The following is a 22,071-nucleotide window of genomic DNA, read 5'->3' as shown; positions in this document are numbered from 1 at the left end:
TAGTGTAACTCCAGTAGTTTTATAGTGTAACTCCAGTAGTTTATATCCTAGTGTAACTCCAGTAGTTTATATCCTAGTGTAACTCCAGTAGTTTATATCCTAGTGTAACTCCAGTAGTTTATAGTGTAACCCAAGTAGTTTATATCCTAGTGTAACTCCAGTAGTTTATATCCTAGTGCAACTCCAGTAGTTTATATACTAGTGTAACTCCAGTAGTTTATATACTAGTGTAACTCCAGTAGTTTATATCCTAGTGTAACTCCAGTAGTTTATATACTAGTGTAACTCCAGTAGTTTATATCCTAGTGTAACTCCAGTAGTTTATATCCTAGTGTAACTCCAGTAGTTTTATAGTGTAACTCATGTCGTTTATAGTGTAAATCCAGTAGTTTATATCCTAGTGTAACTCCAGTAGTTTATATCCTAGTGTAACTCCAGTAGATTATATCCTCGTGTAACTCCAGTAGTTTATATCCTAGTGTAACTCCAGAAGTTTATATCCTAGTGTAACTCCAGTAGTTTATATCCTTGTGTAACTCCAGTAGTTTTATAGTGTAACTCCAGTAGTTTATATTCTAGTGTAACTCCAGTAGTTGTATAGTGTAACTCCAGTAGTTTATATCCCAGTGTAACTCCAGTAGTTTTATACTGTAACTCCAGTAGTTTATATCCTAGTGTAACTCCAGTAGTTTATAGTGTAACCCCAGTAGTTTATAGTGTAACCCCAGTAGTTTATAGTGTAACTCCAGTAGTTTATATCCTAGTGTAACTCCAGTAGTTTATACCCTAGTGTAATTCCAGTAGTTTATATCCTAGTGTAACTCCAGTAGTTTATATCCTAGTGTAACTCCAGTAGTTTATATCCTAGTTTAACTCCGGTCGTTTTATAGTGTAACTCCAGTAGTTTATATCCTAGTGTACCTCCAGTAGTTTATATACTAGTGTAACTCCAGTAGTTTATATCCCAGTGTAACTCCAGTAGTTTATATCCCAGTGTAACTCCAGAAGTTTATATCCTACTGTAACTCCAGTAGTTTTAAAGTGTAACTCATGTAGTTTATAGTGCAACTCCAGTAGTTTATATCCTAGTGTAACTCCAGTAGTTTACATCCTAGTGTAACTCCAGTAGTATATATCCTAGTGTAACTCCAGTAGTTTATATCCTAGTGTAACTCCAGTAGTTTTATAGTGTAACTCATGTAGTTTATAGTGTAACTCCAGTAGTTTATATCCTAGTGTAACTCCAGTAGTTTACATCCTAGTGTAACTCCAGTAGTTTATATCCTAGTGTAACTCCAGTAGTTTATATCCTAGTGTAACTCCAGTAATTTTATAGTGTAACTCCAGTAGTATATAGTGTAACTCCAGTAGTTTATATCCCAGAGTAACTCCAGTAGTTTATAAGGTAACTCCAGTCGTTTATAGTGTAACTCCAGTAGTTTATAGTGTAACTTCAGTAGTTTATATCCTAGTGTAACTCCAGTAGTTTATATCCTAGTGTAACTCCAGTAGTTTATATCCTAGTGCAACTCCAGTAGTTTATATCCTAGTGTAACTCCAGTAGTTTATATACTAGTGTAACTCCAGTAGTTTATATCCCAGTGTAACTCCAGAAGTTTATATCCTACTGTAACTCCAGTAGTTTTATAGTGTAACTCATGTAGTTTATAGTGTAACTCCAGTAGTTTATAGCCTAGTGTAACTCCAGTAGTTTACATCCTAGTGTAACTCCAGTAGTTTACATCCTAGTGTAACTCCAGTAGTTTATATCCTAGTGTAACTCCAGTAGTTTATATCCTAGTGTAACTCCAGTAGTTTTATAGTGTAACTCCAGTAGTTTATAGTGTAACTCCAGTAGTTTATATCCTAGAGTAACTACAGTAGTTTATAGTGTAACTCCAGTAGTTTATAGTGTAACTCCAGTAGTTTATATCCTAGTGTAACTCCAGTAGTTTATAGTGTAACTTCAGTAGTTTATATCCTAGTGTAACTCCAGTAGTTTATAGTGTAACTCCAGTAGTTTATATCCTAGTGTAACTCCAGTAGTTTATAGTGTAACTTCAGTAGTTTATATCCTAGTGTAACTCCAGTAGTTTATATCCTAGTGTAACTCCAATAGTTTATATCCTAGTGTAACTCCAGTAGTTTATATCCTAGTGTAACTCCAGTAGTATATATACTAGTGTAACTCCAGTAGTTTATATCCCAGTGTAACTCCAGTAGTTTATATCCCAATGTAACTCCAGAAGTTTATATCCTACTGTAACTCCAGTAGTTTTATAGTGTAACTCCAGTAGTTTATATCCTAGTGTAACTCCAGTAGGTTACATCCTAGTGTAACTCCAGTAGTTTATATCCTAGTGTAACTCCAGTAGTTTATATCCTAGTGTAACTCCAGTAGTTTATATCCTAGTGTAACTCCAGTAGTTTTATAGTGTAACTCCAGTAGTTTATAGTGTAACTCCAGTAGTTTATATCCTAGAGAAACTCCAGTAGTTTATAGTGTAACTCCAGTAGTTTATAGTGTAACTCCAGTAGTTTATATCCTAGTGTAACTCCAGTAGTTTACAGTGTAACTTCAGTAGTTTATATCCTAGTGTAACTCCATTAGTTTATATCCTAGTGTAACTCCAGTAGTTTTATAGTGTAACTCCAGTAGTTTATATCCTAGTGTAACTCCAGTAGTTTATATCCTAGTGTAACTCCAGTAGTTTATATCCTAGTGTAACTCCAGTAGTTTATAGTGTAACCCAAGTAGTTTATATCCTAGTGTAACTCCAGTAGTTTATATCCTAGTGCAACTCCAGTTGTTTATATACTAGTGTAACTCCAGTAGTTTATATACTAGTGTAACTCCAGTAGTTTATATCCTAGTGTAACTCCAGTAGTTTATATACTAGTGTAACTCCAGTAGTTTATATCCTAGTGTAACTCCAGTAGTTTATATCCTAGTGTAACTCCAGTAGTTTTATAGTGTAACTCATGTCGTTTATAGTGTAAATCCAGTAGTTTATATCCTAGTGTAACTCCAGTAGTTTATATCCTAGTGTAACTCCAGTAGATTATATCCTCGTGTAACTCCAGTAGTTTATATCCTAGTGTAACACCAGTAGTTTATATCCTAGTGTAACTCCAGTAGTTTATATCCTTGTGTAACTCCAGTAGTTTTATAGTGTAACTCCAGTAGTTTATATTCTAGTGTAACTCCAGTAGTTGTATAGTGTAACTCCAGTAGTTTATATCCCAGTGTAACTCCAGTAGTTTTATACTGTAACTCCAGTAGTTTATATCCTAGTGTAACTCCAGTAGTTTATAGTGTAACCCCAGTAGTTTATAGTGTAACCCCAGTAGTTTATAGTGTAACTCCAGTAGTTTATATCCTAGTGTAACTCCAGTAGTTTATACCCTAGTGTAATTCCAGTAGTTTATATCCTAGTGTAACTCCAGTAGTTTATATCCTAGTGTAACTCCAGTAGTTTATATCCTAGTTTAACTCCGGTCGTTTTATAGTGTAACTCCAGTAGTTTATATCCTAGTGTACCTCCAGTAGTTTATATACTAGTGTAACTCCAGTAGTTTATATCCCAGTGTAACTCCAGTAGTTTATATCCCAGTGTAACTCCAGAAGTTTATATCCTACTGTAACTCCAGTAGTTTTAAAGTGTAACTCATGTAGTTTATAGTGCAACTCCAGTAGTTTATATCCTAGTGTAACTCCAGTAGTTTACATCCTAGTGTAACTCCAGTAGTTTATATCCTAGTGTAACTCCAGTAGTTTATATCCTAGTGTAACTCCAGTAGTTTTATAGTGTAACTCATGTAGTTTTTAGTGTAACTCCAGTAGTTTATATCCTAGTGTAACTCCAGTAGTTTACATCCTAGTGTAACTCCAGTAGTTTATATCCTAGTGTAACTCCAGTAGTTTATATCCTAGTGTAACTCCAGTAGTTTTATAGTGTAACTCCAGTAGTATATAGTGTAACTCCAGTAGTTTATATCCCAGAGTAACTCCAGTAGTTTATAAGGTAACTCCAGTCGTTTATAGTGTAACTCCAGTAGTTTATATCCTAGTGTAACTCCAGTAGTTTATAGTGTAACTTCAGTAGTTTATATCCTAGTGTAACTCCAGTAGTTTATATCCTAGTGTAACTCCAGTAGTTTATATCCTAGTGCAACTCCAGTAGTTTATATCCTAGTGTAACTCCAGTAGTTTATATACTAGTGTAACTCCAGTAGTTTATATCCCAGTGTAACTCCAGAAGTTTATATCCTACTGTAACTCCAGTAGTTTTATAGTGTAACTCATGTAGTTTATAGTGTAACTCCAGTAGTTTATAGCCTAGTGTAACTCCAGTAGTTTACATCCTAGTGTAACTCCAGTAGTTTACATCCTAGTGTAACTCCAGTAGTTTATATCCTAGTGTAACTCCAGTAGTTTATATCCTAGTGTAACTCCAGTAGTTTTATAGTGTAACTCCAGTAGTTTATAGTGTAACTCCAGTAGTTTATATCCTAGAGTAACTACAGTAGTTTATAGTGTAACTCCAGTAGTTTATAGTGTAACTCCAGTAGTTTATATCCTAATGGAACTCCAGTAGTTTATAGTGTAACTTCAGTAGTTTATATCCCAGTGTAACTCCAGTAGTTTTATACTGTAACTCCAGTAGTTTATATCCTAGTGTAACTCCAGTAGTTTATAGTGTAACCCCAGTAGTTTATAGTGTAACCCCAGTAGTTTATAGTGTAACTCCAGTAGTTTATATCCTAGTGTAACTCCAGTAGTTTATACCCTAGTGTAATTCCAGTAGTTTATATCCTAGTGTAACTCCAGTAGTTTATATCCTAGTGTAACTCCAGTAGTTTATATCCTAGTTTAACTCCGGTCGTTTTATAGTGTAACTCCAGTAGTTTATAAGGTAACTCCAGTCGTTTATAGTGTAACTCCAGTAGTTTATATCCTAGTGTAACTCCAGTAGTTTATAGTGTAACTTCAGTAGTTTATATCCTAGTGTAACTCCAGTAGTTTATATCCTAGTGTAACTCCAGTAGTTTATATCCTAGTGCAACTCCAGTAGTTTATATCCTAGTGTAACTCCAGTAGTTTATATACTAGTGTAACTCCAGTAGTTTATATCCCAGTGTAACTCCAGAAGTTTATATCCTACTGTAACTCCAGTAGTTTTATAGTGTAACTCATGTAGTTTATAGTGTAACTCCAGTAGTTTATAGCCTAGTGTAACTCCAGTAGTTTACATCCTAGTGTAACTCCAGTAGTTTACATCCTAGTGTAACTCCAGTAGTTTATATCCTAGTGTAACTCCAGTAGTTTATATCCTAGTGTAACTCCAGTAGTTTTATAGTGTAACTCCAGTAGTTTATAGTGTAACTCCAGTAGTTTATATCCTAGAGTAACTACAGTAGTTTATAGTGTAACTCCATTAGTTTATAGTGTAACTCCAGTAGTTTATATCCTAATGGAACTCCAGTAGTTTATAGTGTAACTTCAGTAGTTTATATCCCAGTGTAACTCCAGTAGTTTTATACTGTAACTCCAGTAGTTTATATCCTAGTGTAACTCCAGTAGTTTATAGTGTAACCCCAGTAGTTTATAGTGTAACCCCAGTAGTTTATAGTGTAACTCCAGTAGTTTATATCCTAGTGTAACTCCAGTAGTTTATACCCTAGTGTAATTCCAGTAGTTTATATCCTAGTGTAACTCCAGTAGTTTATATCCTAGTGTAACTCCAGTAGTTTATATCCTAGTTTAACTCCGGTCGTTTTATAGTGTAACTCCAGTAGTTTATATCCTAGTGTACCTCCAGTAGTTTATATACTAGTGTAACTCCAGTAGTTTATATCCCAGTGTAACTCCAGTAGTTTATATCCCAGTGTAACTCCAGAAGTTTATATCCTACTGTAACTCCAGTAGTTTTAAAGTGTAACTCATGTAGTTTATAGTGCAACTCCAGTAGTTTATATCCTAGTGTAACTCCAGTAGTTTACATCCTAGTGTAACTCCAGTAGTTTATATCCTAGTGTAACTCCAGTAGTTTATATCCTAGTGTAACTCCAGTAGTTTTATAGTGTAACTCATGTAGTTTATAGTGTAACTCCAGTAGTTTATATCCTAGTGTAACTCCAGTAGTTTACATCCTAGTGTAACTCCAGTAGTTTATATCCTAGTGTAACTCCAGTAGTTTATATCCTAGTGTAACTCCAGTAGTTTTATAGTGTAACTCCAGTAGTATATAGTGTAACTCCAGTAGTTTATATCCCAGAGTAACTCCAGTAGTTTATAAGGTAACTCCAGTCGTTTATAGTGTAACTCCAGTAGTTTATATCCTAGTGTAACTCCAGTAGTTTATAGTGTAACTTCAGTAGTTTATATCCTAGTGTAACTCCAGTAGTTTATATCCTAGTGTAACTCCAGTAGTTTATATCCTAGTGCAACTCCAGTAGTTTATATCCTAGTGTAACTCCAGTAGTTTATATACTAGTGTAACTCCAGTAGTTTATATCCCAGTGTAACTCCAGAAGTTTATATCCTACTGTAACTCCAGTAGTTTTATAGTGTAACTCATGTAGTTTATAGTGTAACTCCAGTAGTTTATAGCCTAGTGTAACTCCAGTAGTTTACATCCTAGTGTAACTCCAGTAGTTTACATCCTAGTGTAACTCCAGTAGTTTATATCCTAGTGTAACTCCAGTAGTTTATATCCTAGTGTAACTCCAGTAGTTTTATAGTGTAACTCCAGTAGTTTATAGTGTAACTCCAGTAGTTTATATCCTAGAGTAACTACAGTAGTTTATAGTGTAACTCCAGTAGTTTATAGTGTAACTCCAGTAGTTTATATCCTAATGGAACTCCAGTAGTTTATAGTGTAACTTCAGTAGTTTATATCCTAGTGTAACTCCAGTAGTTTATAGTGTAACTCCAGTAGTTTATATCCTAGTGTAACTCCAGTAGTTTATAGTGTAACTTCAGTAGTTTATATCCTAGTGTAACTCCAGTAGTTTATATCCTAGTGTAACTCCAGTAGTTTATATCCTAGTGTAACTCCAGTAGTTTATATCCTAGTGTAACTCCAGTAGTATATATACTAGTGTAACTCCAGTAGTTTATATCCCAGTGTAACTCCAGTAGTTTATATCCCAATGTAACTCCAGAAGTTTATATCCTACTGTAACTCCAGTAGTTTTATAGTGTAACTCCAGTAGTTTATATCCTAGTGTAACTCCAGTAGGTTACATCCTAGTGTAACTCCAGTAGTTTATATCCTAGTGTAACTCCAGTAGTTTATATCCTAGTGTAACTCCAGTAGTTTTATAGTGTAACTCCAGTAGTTTATAGTGTAACTCCAGTAGTTTATATCCTAGAGAAACTCCAGTAGTTAATAGTGTAACTCCAGTAGTTTATAGTGTAACTCCAGTAGTTTATATCCTAGTGTAACTCCAGTAGTTTACAGTGTAACTTCAGTAGTTTATATCCTAGTGTAACTCCAGTAGTTTATATCCTAGTGTAACTCCAGTAGATTATATCCTAGTGTAACTCCAGTAGTTTATATCCTAGTGTAACTCCAGTAGTTTATATCCTAGTGTAACTCCAGTAGTTTATATCCTTGTGTAACTCCAGTAGTTTTATAGTGTAACTCCAGTAGTTTATATCCTAGTGTAACTCCAGTAGTTGTATAGTGTAACTCCAGTAGTTTATATCCCAGTGTAACTCCAGTAGTTTTATACTGTAACTCCAGTAGTTTATATCCTAGTGTAACTCCAGTAGTTTATAGTGTAACCCCAGTAGTTTATAGTGTAACCCCAGTAGTTTATAGTGTAACTCCAGTAGTTTATATCCTAGTGTAACTCCAGTAGTTTATACCCTAGTGTAATTCCAGTAGTTTATATCCTAGTGTAACTCCAGTAGTTTATATCCTAGTGTAACTCCAGTAGTTTATATCCTAGTGTAACTCCAGTAGTTTTATAGTGTAACTCATATAGTTTATAGTGTAACTCCAGTAGTTTATATCATAGTGTAACTCCAGTAGTTTACATCTTTGTGAAACTCCAGTAGTTTATATCCTGGTGTAACTCCAGTAGTTTATATCCTAGTGTAACTCCAGTAGTTTTATAGTGTAACTCCAGTAGTTTATAGTGTAACTCCAGTAGTTTATATCCAAGAGTAACTCCAGTAGTTTATAGTGTAACTCCAGTAGTTTATAGTGTAACTCCAGTAGTTTACATCCTAGTGTAACCCCAGTAGTTTATAGTGTAACCCCAGTAGTTTATAGTGTAACTCCAGTAGTTTATATCCTAGTGTAACTCCAGTAGTTTATAGTGTGACCCCAGTAGTTTATAATGTAACCCCAGTAGTTTATAGTGTAACTCCAGTAGTTTATATCCTAGTGTAACTGCAGTAGTTTATATCCTATTGTAACTCCAGTAGTTTATAGTGTAACTCAAGTAGTTTATATCCTAGTGTAACTCCAGTAGTTTTATAGTGTAACTCATATAGTTTATAGTGTAACTCCAGTAGTTTATATCATAGTGTAACTCCAGTAGTTTACATCCTTGTGAAACTCCAGTAGTTTATATCCTGGTGTAACTCCAGTAGTTTATATCCTAGTGTAACTCCATTAGTTTTATAGTGTAACTCCAGTAGTTTATAGTGTAACTCCAGTAGTTTATATCCAAGAGTAACTCCAGTAGTTTATAGTGTAACTCCAGTAGTTTATAGTGTAACTCCAGTAGTTTACATCCTAGTGTAACCCCAGTAGTTTATAGTGTAACCCCAGTAGTTTATAGTGTAACTCCAGTAGTTTATATCCTAGTGTAACTCCAGTAGTTTATAGTGTGACCCCAGTAGTTTATAATGTAACCCCAGTAGTTTATAGTGTAACTCCAGTAGTTTATATCCCAATGTAACTCCAGTAGTTTTATAGTGTAACTCCAGTAGTTTATATCCTAGTGTAACTCCAGTAGTTTATATCCTTGTGTAACTCCAGTAGTTTATATCCTAGTGTAACTCCAGTAGTTTATATCCTAGTGTAACTCCAGTAGTTTTATAGTGTAACTCCAGTAGTTTAAATCCTAGTGTAACTCCAGTAGTTTATATCCTAGTGTAACTCCAGTAGTTTATATCCTAGTGTAACTGCAGTAGTTTATATCCTAGTGTAACTCAAGTAGTTTATATCCTAGTGTAACTCCAGTAGTTTATATCCTAGTGTAACTCCAGTAGTTTATATCCTTGTGTAACTCCAGTAGTTTATATCCTAGTGTAACTCCAGTAGTTTATATCCTAGTGTAACTCCGGTCGTTTTATAGTGTAACTCCAGTAGTTTATATCCTAGTGTAACTCCAGTAGTTTTATAGTGTAACTCCAGTAGTTTATATCCTAGTGTAACTCCAGTAGTTTATATCCTAGTGTAACTCCAGTAGTTTATATCCTAGTGTAACTGCAGTAGTTTATATCCTATTGTAACTCCAGTAGTTTATAGTGTAACTCAAGTAGTTTATATCCTAGTGTAACTCCAGTAGTTTATATCCTAGTGTAACTCCAGTAGTTTTATAGTGTAACTCCAGTAGTTTATGTCCTAGTGTAACTCCAGTAGTTTATATCCTAGTGTAACTCCAGTAGTTTTATAGTGTAACTCCAGTAGTTTATATCCTAGTGTAACTCCAGTAGTTTATACCCTAGTTTAACTCCAGTAGTTTATATCCCAGTGTATCTCCAGAAGTTTATATCCTACTGTAACTCCAGTAGTTTTATAGTGTAACTCCAGTAGTTTATATCCTGGTGTAACTCCAGTAGTTTATATCCAAGTTTAACTCCAGTAGTTGTATAGTGTAACTCCAGTAGTTTATAGTGTAACTCCAGTAGTTTATATCCTAGAGTAACTCCAGTAGTTTATAGTGTAACTCCAGTAGTATATAGTGTAACTCCAGTAGTTTACATCCTAGTGTAACTCCAGTAGTTTATATCCCAGTGTAACTCCAGTAGTTTTATAGTGTAACTCCAGTAGTTTATATCCTAGTGTAACTCCAGTAGTTTATAGTGTAACTCCAGTAGTTTATAGTGTAACCCCAGTAGTTTATAGTGTAACCCCAGTAGTTTATAGTGTAACCCCAGTAGTTTATAGTGTAACTCCAGTAGTTTATATCCCAGTGTAACTCCAGTAGTTTTATAGTGTAACTTCAGTAGTTTATATCCTAGTGTAACTCCAGTAGTTTATAGTGTAACCCCAGTAGTTTATAGTGTAACCCCAGTAGTTTATAGTGTAACTCCAGTAGTTTATATCCTAGTGTAACTCCAGTAGTTTATATCCTGGTGTAACTCCAGTAGTTTATATCCTAGTGTAACTCCAGTAGTTTTATAGTGTAACTCCAGTAGTTTATATCCTAGTGTAACTCCAGTAGTTTATATCCCGGTGTAACTCCAGTAGTTTATATCCTAGTGTAACTCCAGTAATTTATATCCTAGTTTAACTCCGGTCGTTTTATAGTGTAACTCCAGTAGTTTATATCCTAGTGTAACTCCAGTAGTTTTATAGTGTAACTCCAGTAGTTTATATCCTAGTGTAACTCCAGTAGTTTATATCCTAGTGTAACTCCAGTAGTTTATATCCTAGTGTAACTGCAGTAGTTTATATCCTATTGTAACTCCAGTAGTTTATAGTGTAACTCAAGTAGTTTATATCCTAGTGTAACTCCAGTAGTTTATAGTGTAACCCCAGTAGTTTATAGTGTAACCCCAGTAGTTTATAGTGTAACTCCAGTAGTTTATATCCTAGTGTAACTCCAGTAGTTTATATCCTGGTGTAACTCCAGTAGTTTATATCCTAGTGTAACTCCAGTAGTTTTATAGTGTAACTCCAGTAGTTTATATCCTAGTGTAACTCCAGTAGTTTATATCCCGGTGTATCTCCAGTAGTTTATATCCTAGTGTAACTCCAGTAGTTTATATCCTAGTGTAACTCCGGTCGTTTTATAGTGTAACTCCAGTAGTTTATATCCTAGTGTAACTCCAGTAGTTTTATAGTGTAACTCCAGTAGTTTATATCCTAGTGTAACTCCAGTAGTTTATATCCTAGTGTAACTCCAGTAGTTTAAATGTAACTCCAGTAGTTTTATAGTGTAACTCCAGTAGTTTATAGTGTAACTCCAGTAGTTTATATCCTAGTGTAACTGCAGTAGTTTATATCCTATTGTAACTCCAGTAGTTTATAGTGTAACTCAAGTAGTTTATATCCTAGTGTAACTCCAGTAGTTTTATAGTGTAACTCATATAGTTTATAGTGTAACTCCAGTAGTTTATATCATAGTGTAACTCCAGTAGTTTACATCCTTGTGAAACTCCAGTAGTTTATATCCTGGTGTAACTCCAGTAGTTTATATCCTAGTGTAACTCCAGTAGTTTTATAGTGTAACTCCAGTAGTTTATAGTGTAACTCCAGTAGTTTATATCCAAGAGTAACTCCAGTAGTTTATAGTGTAACTCCAGTAGTTTATAGTGTAACTCCAGTAGTTTACATCCTAGTGTAACCCCAGTAGTTTATAGTGTAACCCCAGTAGTTTATAGTGTAACTCCAGTAGTTTATATCCTAGTGTAACTCCAGTAGTTTATAGTGTGACCCCAGTAGTTTATAATGTAACCCCAGTAGTTTATAGTGTAACTCCAGTAGTTTATATCCCAATGTAACTCCAGTAGTTTTATAGTGTAACTCCAGTAGTTTATATCCTAGTGTAACTCCAGTAGTTTATATCCTTGTGTAACTCCAGTAGTTTATATCCTAGTGTAACTCCAGTAGTTTATATCCTAGTGTAACTCCAGTAGTTTTATAGTGTAACTCCAGTAGTTTATATCCTAGTGTAACTCCAGTAGTTTATATCCTAGTGTAACTCCAGTAGTTTATATCCTAGTGTAACTGCAGTAGTTTATATCCTATTGTAACTCCAGTAGTTTATAGTGTAACTCAAGTAGTTTATATCCTAGTGTAACTCCAGTAGTTTATATCCTAGTGTAACTCCAGTAGTTTATATCCTTGTGTAACTCCAGTAGTTTATATCCTAGTGTAACTCCAGTAGTTTATATCCTAGTGTAACTCCGGTCGTTTTATAGTGTAACTCCAGTAGTTTATATCCTAGTGTAACTCCAGTAGTTTTATAGTGTAACTCCAGTAGTTTATATCCTAGTGTAACTCCAGTAGTTTATATCCTAGTGTAACTCCAGTAGTTTATATCCTAGTGTAACTGCAGTAGTTTATATCCTATTGTAACTCCAGTAGTTTATAGTGTAACTCAAGTAGTTTATATCCTAGTGTAACTCCAGTAGTTTATATCCTAGTGTAACTCCAGTAGTTTTATAGTGTAACTCCAGTAGTTTATGTCCTAGTGTAACTCCAGTAGTTTATATCCTAGTGTAACTCCAGTAGTTTTATAGTGTAACTCCAGTAGTTTATATCCTAGTGTAACTCCAGTAGTTTATACCCTAGTTTAACTCCAGTAGTTTATATCCCAGTGTATCTCCAGAAGTTTATATCCTACTGTAACTCCAGTAGTTTTATAGTGTAACTCCAGTAGTTTATATCCTGGTGTAACTCCAGTAGTTTATATCCAAGTTTAACTCCAGTAGTTGTATAGTGTAACTCCAGTAGTTTATAGTGTAACTCCAGTAGTTTATATCCTAGAGTAACTCCAGTAGTTTATAGTGTAACTCCAGTAGTATATAGTGTAACTCCAGTAGTTTACATCCTAGTGTAACTCCAGTAGTTTATATCCCAGTGTAACTCCAGTAGTTTTATAGTGTAACTCCAGTAGTTTATATCCTAGTGTAACTCCAGTAGTTTATAGTGTAACTCCAGTAGTTTATAGTGTAACCCCAGTAGTTTATAGTGTAACCCCAGTAGTTTATAGTGTAACTCCAGTAGTTTATATCTCAGTGTAACTCCAGTAGTTTTATAGTGTAACTTCAGTAGTTTATATCCTAGTGTAACTCCAGTAGTTTATAGTGTAACCCCAGTAGTTTATAGTGTAACCCCAGTAGTTTATAGTGTAACTCCAGTAGTTTATATCCTAGTGTAACTCCAGTAGTTTATATCCTGGTGTAACTCCAGTAGTTTATATCCTAGTGTAACTCCAGTAGTTTTATAGTGTAACTCCAGTAGTTTATATCCTAGTGTAACTCCAGTAGTTTATATCCTAGTGTAACTCCAGTAATTTATATCCTAGTTTAACTCCGGTCGTTTTATAGTGTAACTCCAGTAGTTTATATCCTAGTGTAACTCCAGTAGTTTATATCCTGGTGTAACTCCAGTAGTTTATATCCTAGTGTAACTCCAGTAGTTTTATAGTGTAACTCCAGTAGTTTATATCCTAGTGTAACTCCAGTAGTTTATATCCTAGTGTAACTCCAGTAATTTATATCCTAGTTTAACTCCGGTCGTTTTATAGTGTAACTCCAGTAGTTTATATCCTAGTGTAACTCCAGTAGTTTTATAGTGTAACTCCAGTAGTTTATATCCTAGTGTAACTCCAGTAGTTTATATCCTAGTGTAACTCCAGTAGTTTATATCCTAGTGTAACTCCAGTAGTTTATAGTGTAACTCAAGTAGTTTATATCCTAGTGTAACTCCAGTAGTTTATAGTGTAACCCCAGTAGTTTATAGTGTAACCCCAGTAGTTTATAGTGTAACTCCAGTAGTTTATATCCTAGTGTAACTCCAGTAGTTTATATCCTGGTGTAACTCCAGTAGTTTATATCCTAGTGTAACTCCAGTAGTTTTATAGTGTAACTCCAGTAGTTTATATCCTAGTGTAACTCCAGTAGTTTATATCCCGGTGTATCTCCAGTAGTTTATATCCTAGTGTAACTCCAGTAGTTTATATCCTAGTGTAACTCCGGTCGTTTTATAGTGTAACTCCAGTAGTTTATATCCTAGTGTAACTCCAGTAGTTTTATAGTGTAACTCCAGTAGTTTATATCCTAGTGTAACTCCAGTAGTTTATATCCTAGTGTAACTCCAGTAGTTTATATCCTAGTGTAACTGCAGTAGTTTATATCCTATTGTAACTCCAGTAGTTTATAGTGTAACTCAAGTAGTTTATATCCTAGTGTAACTCCAGTAGTTTATAGTGTAACCCCAGTAGTTTATAGTGTAACCCCAGTAGTTTATAGTGTAACTCCAGTAGTTTATATCCTAGTGTAACTCCAGTAGTTTATATCCTGGTGTAACTCCAGTAGTTTATATCCTAGTGTAACTCCAGTAGTTTTATAGTGTAACTCCAGTAGTTTATATCCTAGTGTAACTCCAGTAGTTTATATCCCGGTGTATCTCCAGTAGTTTATATCCTAGTGTAACTCCAGTAGTTTATATCCTAGTGTAACTCCGGTCGTTTTATAGTGTAACTCCAGTAGTTTATATCCTAGTGTAACTCCAGTAGTTTTATAGTGTAACTCCAGTAGTTTATATCCTAGTGTAACTCCAGTAGTTTATATCCTAGTGTAACTCCAGTAGTTTAAATGTAACTCCAGTAGTTTTATAGTGTAACTCCAGTAGTTTATAGTGTAACTCCAGTAGTTTATATCCTAGTGTAACTGCAGTAGTTTATATCCTATTGTAACTCCAGTAGTTTATAGTGTAACTCAAGTAGTTTATATCCTAGTGTAACTCCAGTAGTTTTATAGTGTAACTCATATAGTTTATAGTGTAACTCCAGTAGTTTATATCATAGTGTAACTCCAGTAGTTTACATCCTTGTGAAACTCCAGTAGTTTATATCCTGGTGTAACTCCAGTAGTTTATATCCTAGTGTAACTCCAGTAGTTTTATAGTGTAACTCCAGTAGTTTATAGTGTAACTCCAGTAGTTTATATCCAAGAGTAACTCCAGTAGTTTATAGTGTAACTCCAGTAGTTTATAGTGTAACTCCAGTAGTTTACATCCTAGTGTAACCCCAGTAGTTTATAGTGTAACCCCAGTAGTTTATAGTGTAACTCCAGTAGTTTATATCCTAGTGTAACTCCAGTAGTTTATAGTGTGACCCCAGTAGTTTATAATGTAACCCCAGTAGTTTATAGTGTAACTCCAGTAGTTTATATCCCAATGTAACTCCAGTAGTTTTATAGTGTAACTCCAGTAGTTTATATCCTAGTGTAACTCCAGTAGTTTATATCCTTGTGTAACTCCAGTAGTTTATATCCTAGTGTAACTCCAGTAGTTTATATCCTAGTGTAACTCCAGTAGTTTTATAGTGTAACTCCAGTAGTTTATATCCTAGTGTAACTCCAGTAGTTTATATCCTAGTGTAACTCCAGTAGTTTATATCCTAGTGTAACTGCAGTAGTTTATATCCTATTGTAACTCCAGTAGTTTATAGTGTAACTCAAGTAGTTTATATCCTAGTGTAACTCCAGTAGTTTATATCCTAGTGTAACTCCAGTAGTTTATATCCTTGTGTAACTCCAGTAGTTTATATCCTAGTGTAACTCCAGTAGTTTATATCCTAGTGTAACTCCGGTCGTTTTATAGTGTAACTCCAGTAGTTTATATCCTAGTGTAACTCCAGTAGTTTTATAGTGTAACTCCAGTAGTTTATATCCTAGTGTAACTCCAGTAGTTTATATCCTAGTGTAACTCCAGTAGTTTATATCCTAGTGTAACTGCAGTAGTTTATATCCTATTGTAACTCCAGTAGTTTATAGTGTAACTCAAGTAGTTTATATCCTAGTGTAACTCCAGTAGTTTATATCCTAGTGTAACTCCAGTAGTTTTATAGTGTAACTCCAGTAGTTTATGTCCTAGTGTAACTCCAGTAGTTTATATCCTAGTGTAACTCCAGTAGTTTTATAGTGTAACTCCAGTAGTTTATATCCTAGTGTAACTCCAGTAGTTTATACCCTAGTTTAACTCCAGTAGTTTATATCCCAGTGTATCTCCAGAAGTTTATATCCTACTGTAACTCCAGTAGTTTTATAGTGTAACTCCAGTAGTTTATATCCTGGTGTAACTCCAGTAGTTTATATCCAAGTTTAACTCCAGTAGTTGTATAGTGTAACTCCAGTAGTTTATAGTGTAACTCCAGTAGTTTATATCCTAGAGTAACTCCAGTAGTTTATAGTGTAACTCCAGTAGTATATAGTGTAACTCCAGTAGTTTACATCCTAGTGTAACTCCAGTAGTTTATATCCCAGTGTAACTCCAGTAGTTTTATAGTGTAACTCCAGTAGTTTATATCCTAGTGTAACTCCAGTAGTTTATAGTGTAACTCCAGTAGTTTATAGTGTAACCCCAGTAGTTTATAGTGTAACCCCAGTAGTTTATAGTGTAACTCCAGTAGTTTATATCCCAGTGTAACTCCAGTAGTTTTATAGTGTAACTTCAGTAGTTTATATCCTAGTGTAACTCCAGTAGTTTATAGTGTAACCCCAGTAGTTTATAGTGTAACCCCAGTAGTTTATAGTGTAACTCCAGTAGTTTATATCCTAGTGTAACTCCAGTAGTTTATATCCTGGTGTAACTCCAGTAGTTTATATCCTAGTGTAACTCCAGTAGTTTTATAGTGTAACTCCAGTAGTTTATATCCTAGTGTAACTCCAGTAGTTTATATCCTAGTGTAACTCCAGTAATTTATATCCTAGTTTAACTCCGGTCGTTTTATAGTGTAACTCCAGTAGTTTATATCCTAGTGTAACTCCAGTAGTTTATATCCTGGTGTAACTCCAGTAGTTTATATCCTAGTGTAACTCCAGTAGTTTTATAGTGTAACTCCAGTAGTTTATATCCTAGTGTAACTCCAGTAGTTTATATCCTAGTGTAACTCCAGTAATTTATATCCTAGTTTAACTCCGGTCGTTTTATAGTGTAACTCCAGTAGTTTATATCCTAGTGTAACTCCAGTAGTTTTATAGTGTAACTCCAGTAGTTTATATCCTAGTGTAACTCCAGTAGTTTATATCCTAGTGTAACTCCAGTAGTTTATATCCTAGTGTAACTCCAGTAGTTTATAGTGTAACTCAAGTAGTTTATATCCTAGTGTAACTCCAGTAGTTTATAGTGTAACCCCAGTAGTTTATAGTGTAACCCCAGTAGTTTATAGTGTAACTCCAGTAGTTTATATCCTAGTGTAACTCCAGTAGTTTATATCCTGGTGTAACTCCAGTAGTTTATATCCTAGTGTAACTCCAGTAGTTTTATAGTGTAACTCCAGTAGTTTATATCCTAGTGTAACTCCAGTAGTTTATATCCCGGTGTATCTCCAGTAGTTTATATCCTAGTGTAACTCCAGTAGTTTATATCCTAGTGTAACTCCGGTCGTTTTATAGTGTAACTCCAGTAGTTTATATCCTAGTGTAACTCCAGTAGTTTTATAGTGTAACTCCAGTAGTTTATATCCTAGTGTAACTCCAGTAGTTTATATCCTAGTGTAACTCCAGTAGTTTATATCCTAGTGTAACTGCAGTAGTTTATATCCTATTGTAACTCCAGTAGTTTATAGTGTAACTCAAGTAGTTTATATCCTAGTGTAACTCCAGTAGTTTATCCTCTATGGGCTAGGCGGGACGAATTCGTCCCACCTACGTAACAGCCACTTGAAGCCTGTGGCGCAATTTTCAAAACCTTAAAAATCCTATTACTTCAATTTCTCAAACATATGACTATTTTACAGCTATTTAAAGACAAGACTCTCGTTAATCTAACCACACTGTCCGATTTCAAAAAGGCTTTACAATGAAAGCAAAACATTAGATTATGTCAGCAGAGTACCAAGCCAGAAATAATCAGACACCCATTTTTCAAGCTAGCATATAATGTCACAAAAACCAAGAAGACAGCTAAATGCAACACTAACCTTTGATGATTTCATCAGATGACAACCCTAGGACATTATGTTATACAATACATGCATGTTTTGTTCAATCAAGTTCATATTTATATCAAAAACCAGCTTTTTACATTAGCATGTGACGTTCAGAACTAGCATACCCCCCGCAAACTTCCGGGGAATTCGCTAACATTTTACTAAATTACTCACGATAAACGTTCACAAAAAGCATAACAATTATTTTAAGAATTATAGATACAGACCTCCTCTATGCACTAGATATGTCCGATTTTAAAATAGCTTTTTGGTGAAAGCACATTTTGCAATATTCTAAGTACATAGCCCAGGCATCACGGGCTAGCTATTTAGACACCCGGCAAGTTTAGCACTCACCATAATCATATTTACTATTATAAAAGTTTGATTACCTTTTGTTGTCTTCGTCAGAATGCACTCCCAGGACTGCTACTTCAATAACTAACAAATGTTGGTTTGGTCCAAAATAATCCATCGTTATATCCGAATAGCGGCGTTTTGTTCGTGCGTTCCAGACACTATCCGAAATGGTAAAGAAGGGTCGTGCGCATGGCGCAATTCGTGACAATAAAATTCTAAATATTCCATTACCGTACTTCGAAGCATGTCAACCGCTGTTTAAAATCAATTTTTATGCCATTTTTCTCGTAGAAAAGCGATAATATTCCGACCGGGAATCTCCTTTTCGGCAAACAGAGGAAAAAAATCACAAAGACGGGGGCGGTCAGGTCACGCGCCTAAGCCCACAGTCCCTTGATCGGCCACTTGAGAAAGGCGATAATGTGTTTCAGCCTGGGGCTGGGATGACAACATTCAGGTTTTTCCCGAGCTCTGAGCGCCTATGGACGACGTAGGAAGTGTCACGTTAGAGCAGAGATCCTTAGTAAAAGATAGAGATGGCAAAGAAGTTCCAGAAATGGTCAGACAGGCCACTTCCTGTAAAGGAATCTCTCAGGTTTTGACCTGCCATTTGAGTTCTGTTATACTCACAGACACCATTTAAACAGTTTTAGAAACTTTAGGGTGTTTTCTATCCATATGTAATAAGTATATGCATATTCTAGTTACTGGGTAGGAGTGGTAACCAGATTAAATCGGGTACGTTTTTTATCCAGCCGTGTCAATACTGCCCCCTAGCCCTAACAGGTTAAATCCTAGTGTAACTCCAGTAGTTTTATAGTGTAACTCCAGTAGTTTATGTCCTAGTGTAACTCCAGTAGTTTATATCCTAGTGTAACTCCAGTAGTTTTATAGTGTAACTCCAGTAGTTTATATCCTAGTGTAACTCCAGTAGTTTATATCCTAGTGTAACTCCAGTAGTTTATATCCTAGTGTAACTCCAGTAGTTTATAGTGTAACTCCAGTAGTTTATATCCTAGTGTAACTCCAGTAGTTTATATCCTAGTGTAACTCCAGTAGTTTATATCCTAGTGTAACTCCAGTAGTTTATATCCTAGTGTAACTCCAGTAGTTTATATCCTAGTGTAACTCCAGTAGTTTATATCCTAGTGTAACTCCGGTAGTTTTATAGCTTAACTCCAGTAGTATTTAAGACATAATATAAACTTACTGTTTCTGTGAGAACATTTCCCCTGTGTTTTCTAATCCTTTACACAGGAACTAATTAATCTTTAGCTGGCCTCCCTCTCTCTTACTCGTCCCAAATGGCACCTTATGCCCTATACAGTGCACTACAGCTGACCAGGGTTTTGTAGTGCACTTTGTGGGGAATAGGGTGCCATTTGGGACTGAACCCTCTTGTCGCGGAGCCAAAACAAACCTTGCTGAACATTCCCTCGCTCTGGTCCATCCTGCGACGACAACAATTTGCCGCTGTAGTATTAGTGGAGGAACGGTCTCTAACGCTTTGGACCAGAGCTGTTCAGTACCATGAGTGCTTAGGTGGAGTTGGAGGGTTGGAAAGCATGACATTTGGCGTCTTGTTGGAATAATCGCTCCACAAAGCAAGATGCTGTAATAAGAGATGAATACAGTTATCCCAAAGTGCCAAGAGTGTGCAAAGCTGTCATCAAGGTCTAAGTGTAGCGATTTGAAGAATCTCAAATATTAAATATATTTTGATTTGTTTAACACTTTTTCTGTGTTACTACATGATTCCATATGTGTTATTTCCTAGTTTTGATGTCTTCACTATTATTATACAATGTAGAAAATAGTAAAAATAAAGAAAACACCTGGAATGAGAAGGTGTGTCCTAAAACTTCTGACCTGTAGTGTTTAAAATAAAACAAACATCACATTTACATCAGAATTCAGACCCTTTACTCAGTACTGTGTTGAAGCACCTTTGGTAGCGATTACAGCCTCTTCTTGGGTCTTCTTTGGTATGACTCTACAAGCTTGGCACACCTGTATTTGTGGAGTTTCTCCCATTCTTCTCTGCAGATCTTCTCAATCTCTGTCAGGTTGGAAAAGGGAGCATCGCTGCACAGCTATTTTCAGGTCTCTCCAAGGATGTTTGATCGGGTTCAAGTCCGGGCTCTGGCTGGGCCACTCAAGGACATTCAGAGACATGTCCCGAAGGCACTCCTGTGTTGTCTTGGCTGTGTGCTTCGGGTTGTTGTTCTTTTGGAAGGTGAACCTTCACACCAGTCTGAGGTCCTGAGCGCTAAGGAGCCGGTTTTCATTAAGGATCTCTCTGTATTTTGCTCCGTTCATCTTTCCCTCGATCCTGACTAGTCTCTCAGTCCCTGCCCACGAAAAACATCCTCACAGCATGATGCTGCCACCACCATGTTTCACCGTAGGGATGGTGCCAGGTTTCCGTCAGACGTGACGCTTCGCATTCAGGCCAAAGAGTTTAATCTTGGTTTTATCAGATCAGAGAATCTTGTTTCTCATGGCCTGAGTTCTTTAGGTGGCTTTTGGCAAACTCCAAGCAGGCTGTCATGTGCTTTTTACTGAGGAGTGGCGTCTGGCCACTCTACCATAAAGGCCTGATTGGTGGAGTGCTGTAGAGATGGTTGTCCTTCTGGAAGGTTCTTCCATCTCCACAGAGGAACTCTGGAGTTCTGTCAGAGTGACCAACAGGATCTTGGTCACCTCCCTAACCAAGGCCTTCTCCCACGATTACTCAGTTTGGCCGGGCGGCCAGCTCTAGGAAGAGTCTTGGTGGTTCCAAACTAATTCCATTTAAGAATTATGGAGGCCACTGTGTTCTTGGGAACCTTCAATGCTGCAGTAATGTTTTGGTACCCTTCCCCAGATCTGTGCCTCGGCACAATCCTGTCTCAGAGCTCTAGAGACCATTCCTTCGATCTCATGGCTTGGTTTTTGGTCTGACATGCAAATCAATTGAATTTACCACTATTCTCCTGCCCCTATTCCTATATAGTAGGGTGCAGACTGGGGCTGTGTCCTAGATGGCACCCTATTCCCTATACAGTAGGGTGCTGACTGGGGCTGTGTAGTAGATGGCACCCTATTCTCTATACAGTAGGGTTCTGAGTGGGGCTGTGTACTAGATGGCAGGGATGAATCTACCTCCCTGTTCTCCTAACCAGGGATGACTCTACCTACCTGTTCTCCTGGCCAGGGATGACTCTACCTCCCTGTTCTCCTGACCAGGGATGACTCTACCTACCTGTTCTCCTGGCCAGGGATGACTCTATCTCCCTGTTCTCCTAACCAGGGATGGTTCTACCTCCCTGTTCTCCTAACCAGGGATGACTCTACCTCCCTGTTCTCCTAACCAGGGATGACTCTACCTCCCTGTTCTCCTAACCAGGGATGACTCTACCTCCCTGTTCTCCTGGCCAGGGATGACTCTACCTCCCTGTTCTCCTGGCCAGGGATGATTCTACTTCCCTGTTCTCCTAACCAGGGATGATTCTACCTCCCTGTTCTCCTAACCAGGGATGACTCTACCTCCCTGTTCTCCTAACCAGGGATGACTCTACTTCCCTGTTCTCCTAACCAGGGATGATTCTACCTCCCTGTCCTCCTAACCAGGGATGATTCTACCTCCCTGTCCTCCTAACCAGGGATGATTCTACCTCCCTGTCCTCCTAACCAGGGATGACTCTACCTCCCTGTTCTCCTAACCAGGGATGATTCTACCTCCCTGTCCTCCTAACCAGGGATGACTCTACCTCCCTGTTCTCCTAACCAGGGATGACTCTACCTCCAAGTTCTCCTGGCCAGGGATGACTCTACCTCCCTGTCCTCCTAACCAGGGATGATTCTACCTCGCTGTTCTCC

Source organism: Salmo salar, chromosome 26, assembly GCF_965601325.2.
Source record: "Salmo salar chromosome 26, fSalSal1, whole genome shotgun sequence".
In the NCBI taxonomy this organism is placed as follows: domain Eukaryota; kingdom Metazoa; phylum Chordata; class Actinopteri; order Salmoniformes; family Salmonidae; genus Salmo; species Salmo salar.
This window is presented reverse-complemented; position numbering follows the sequence as displayed.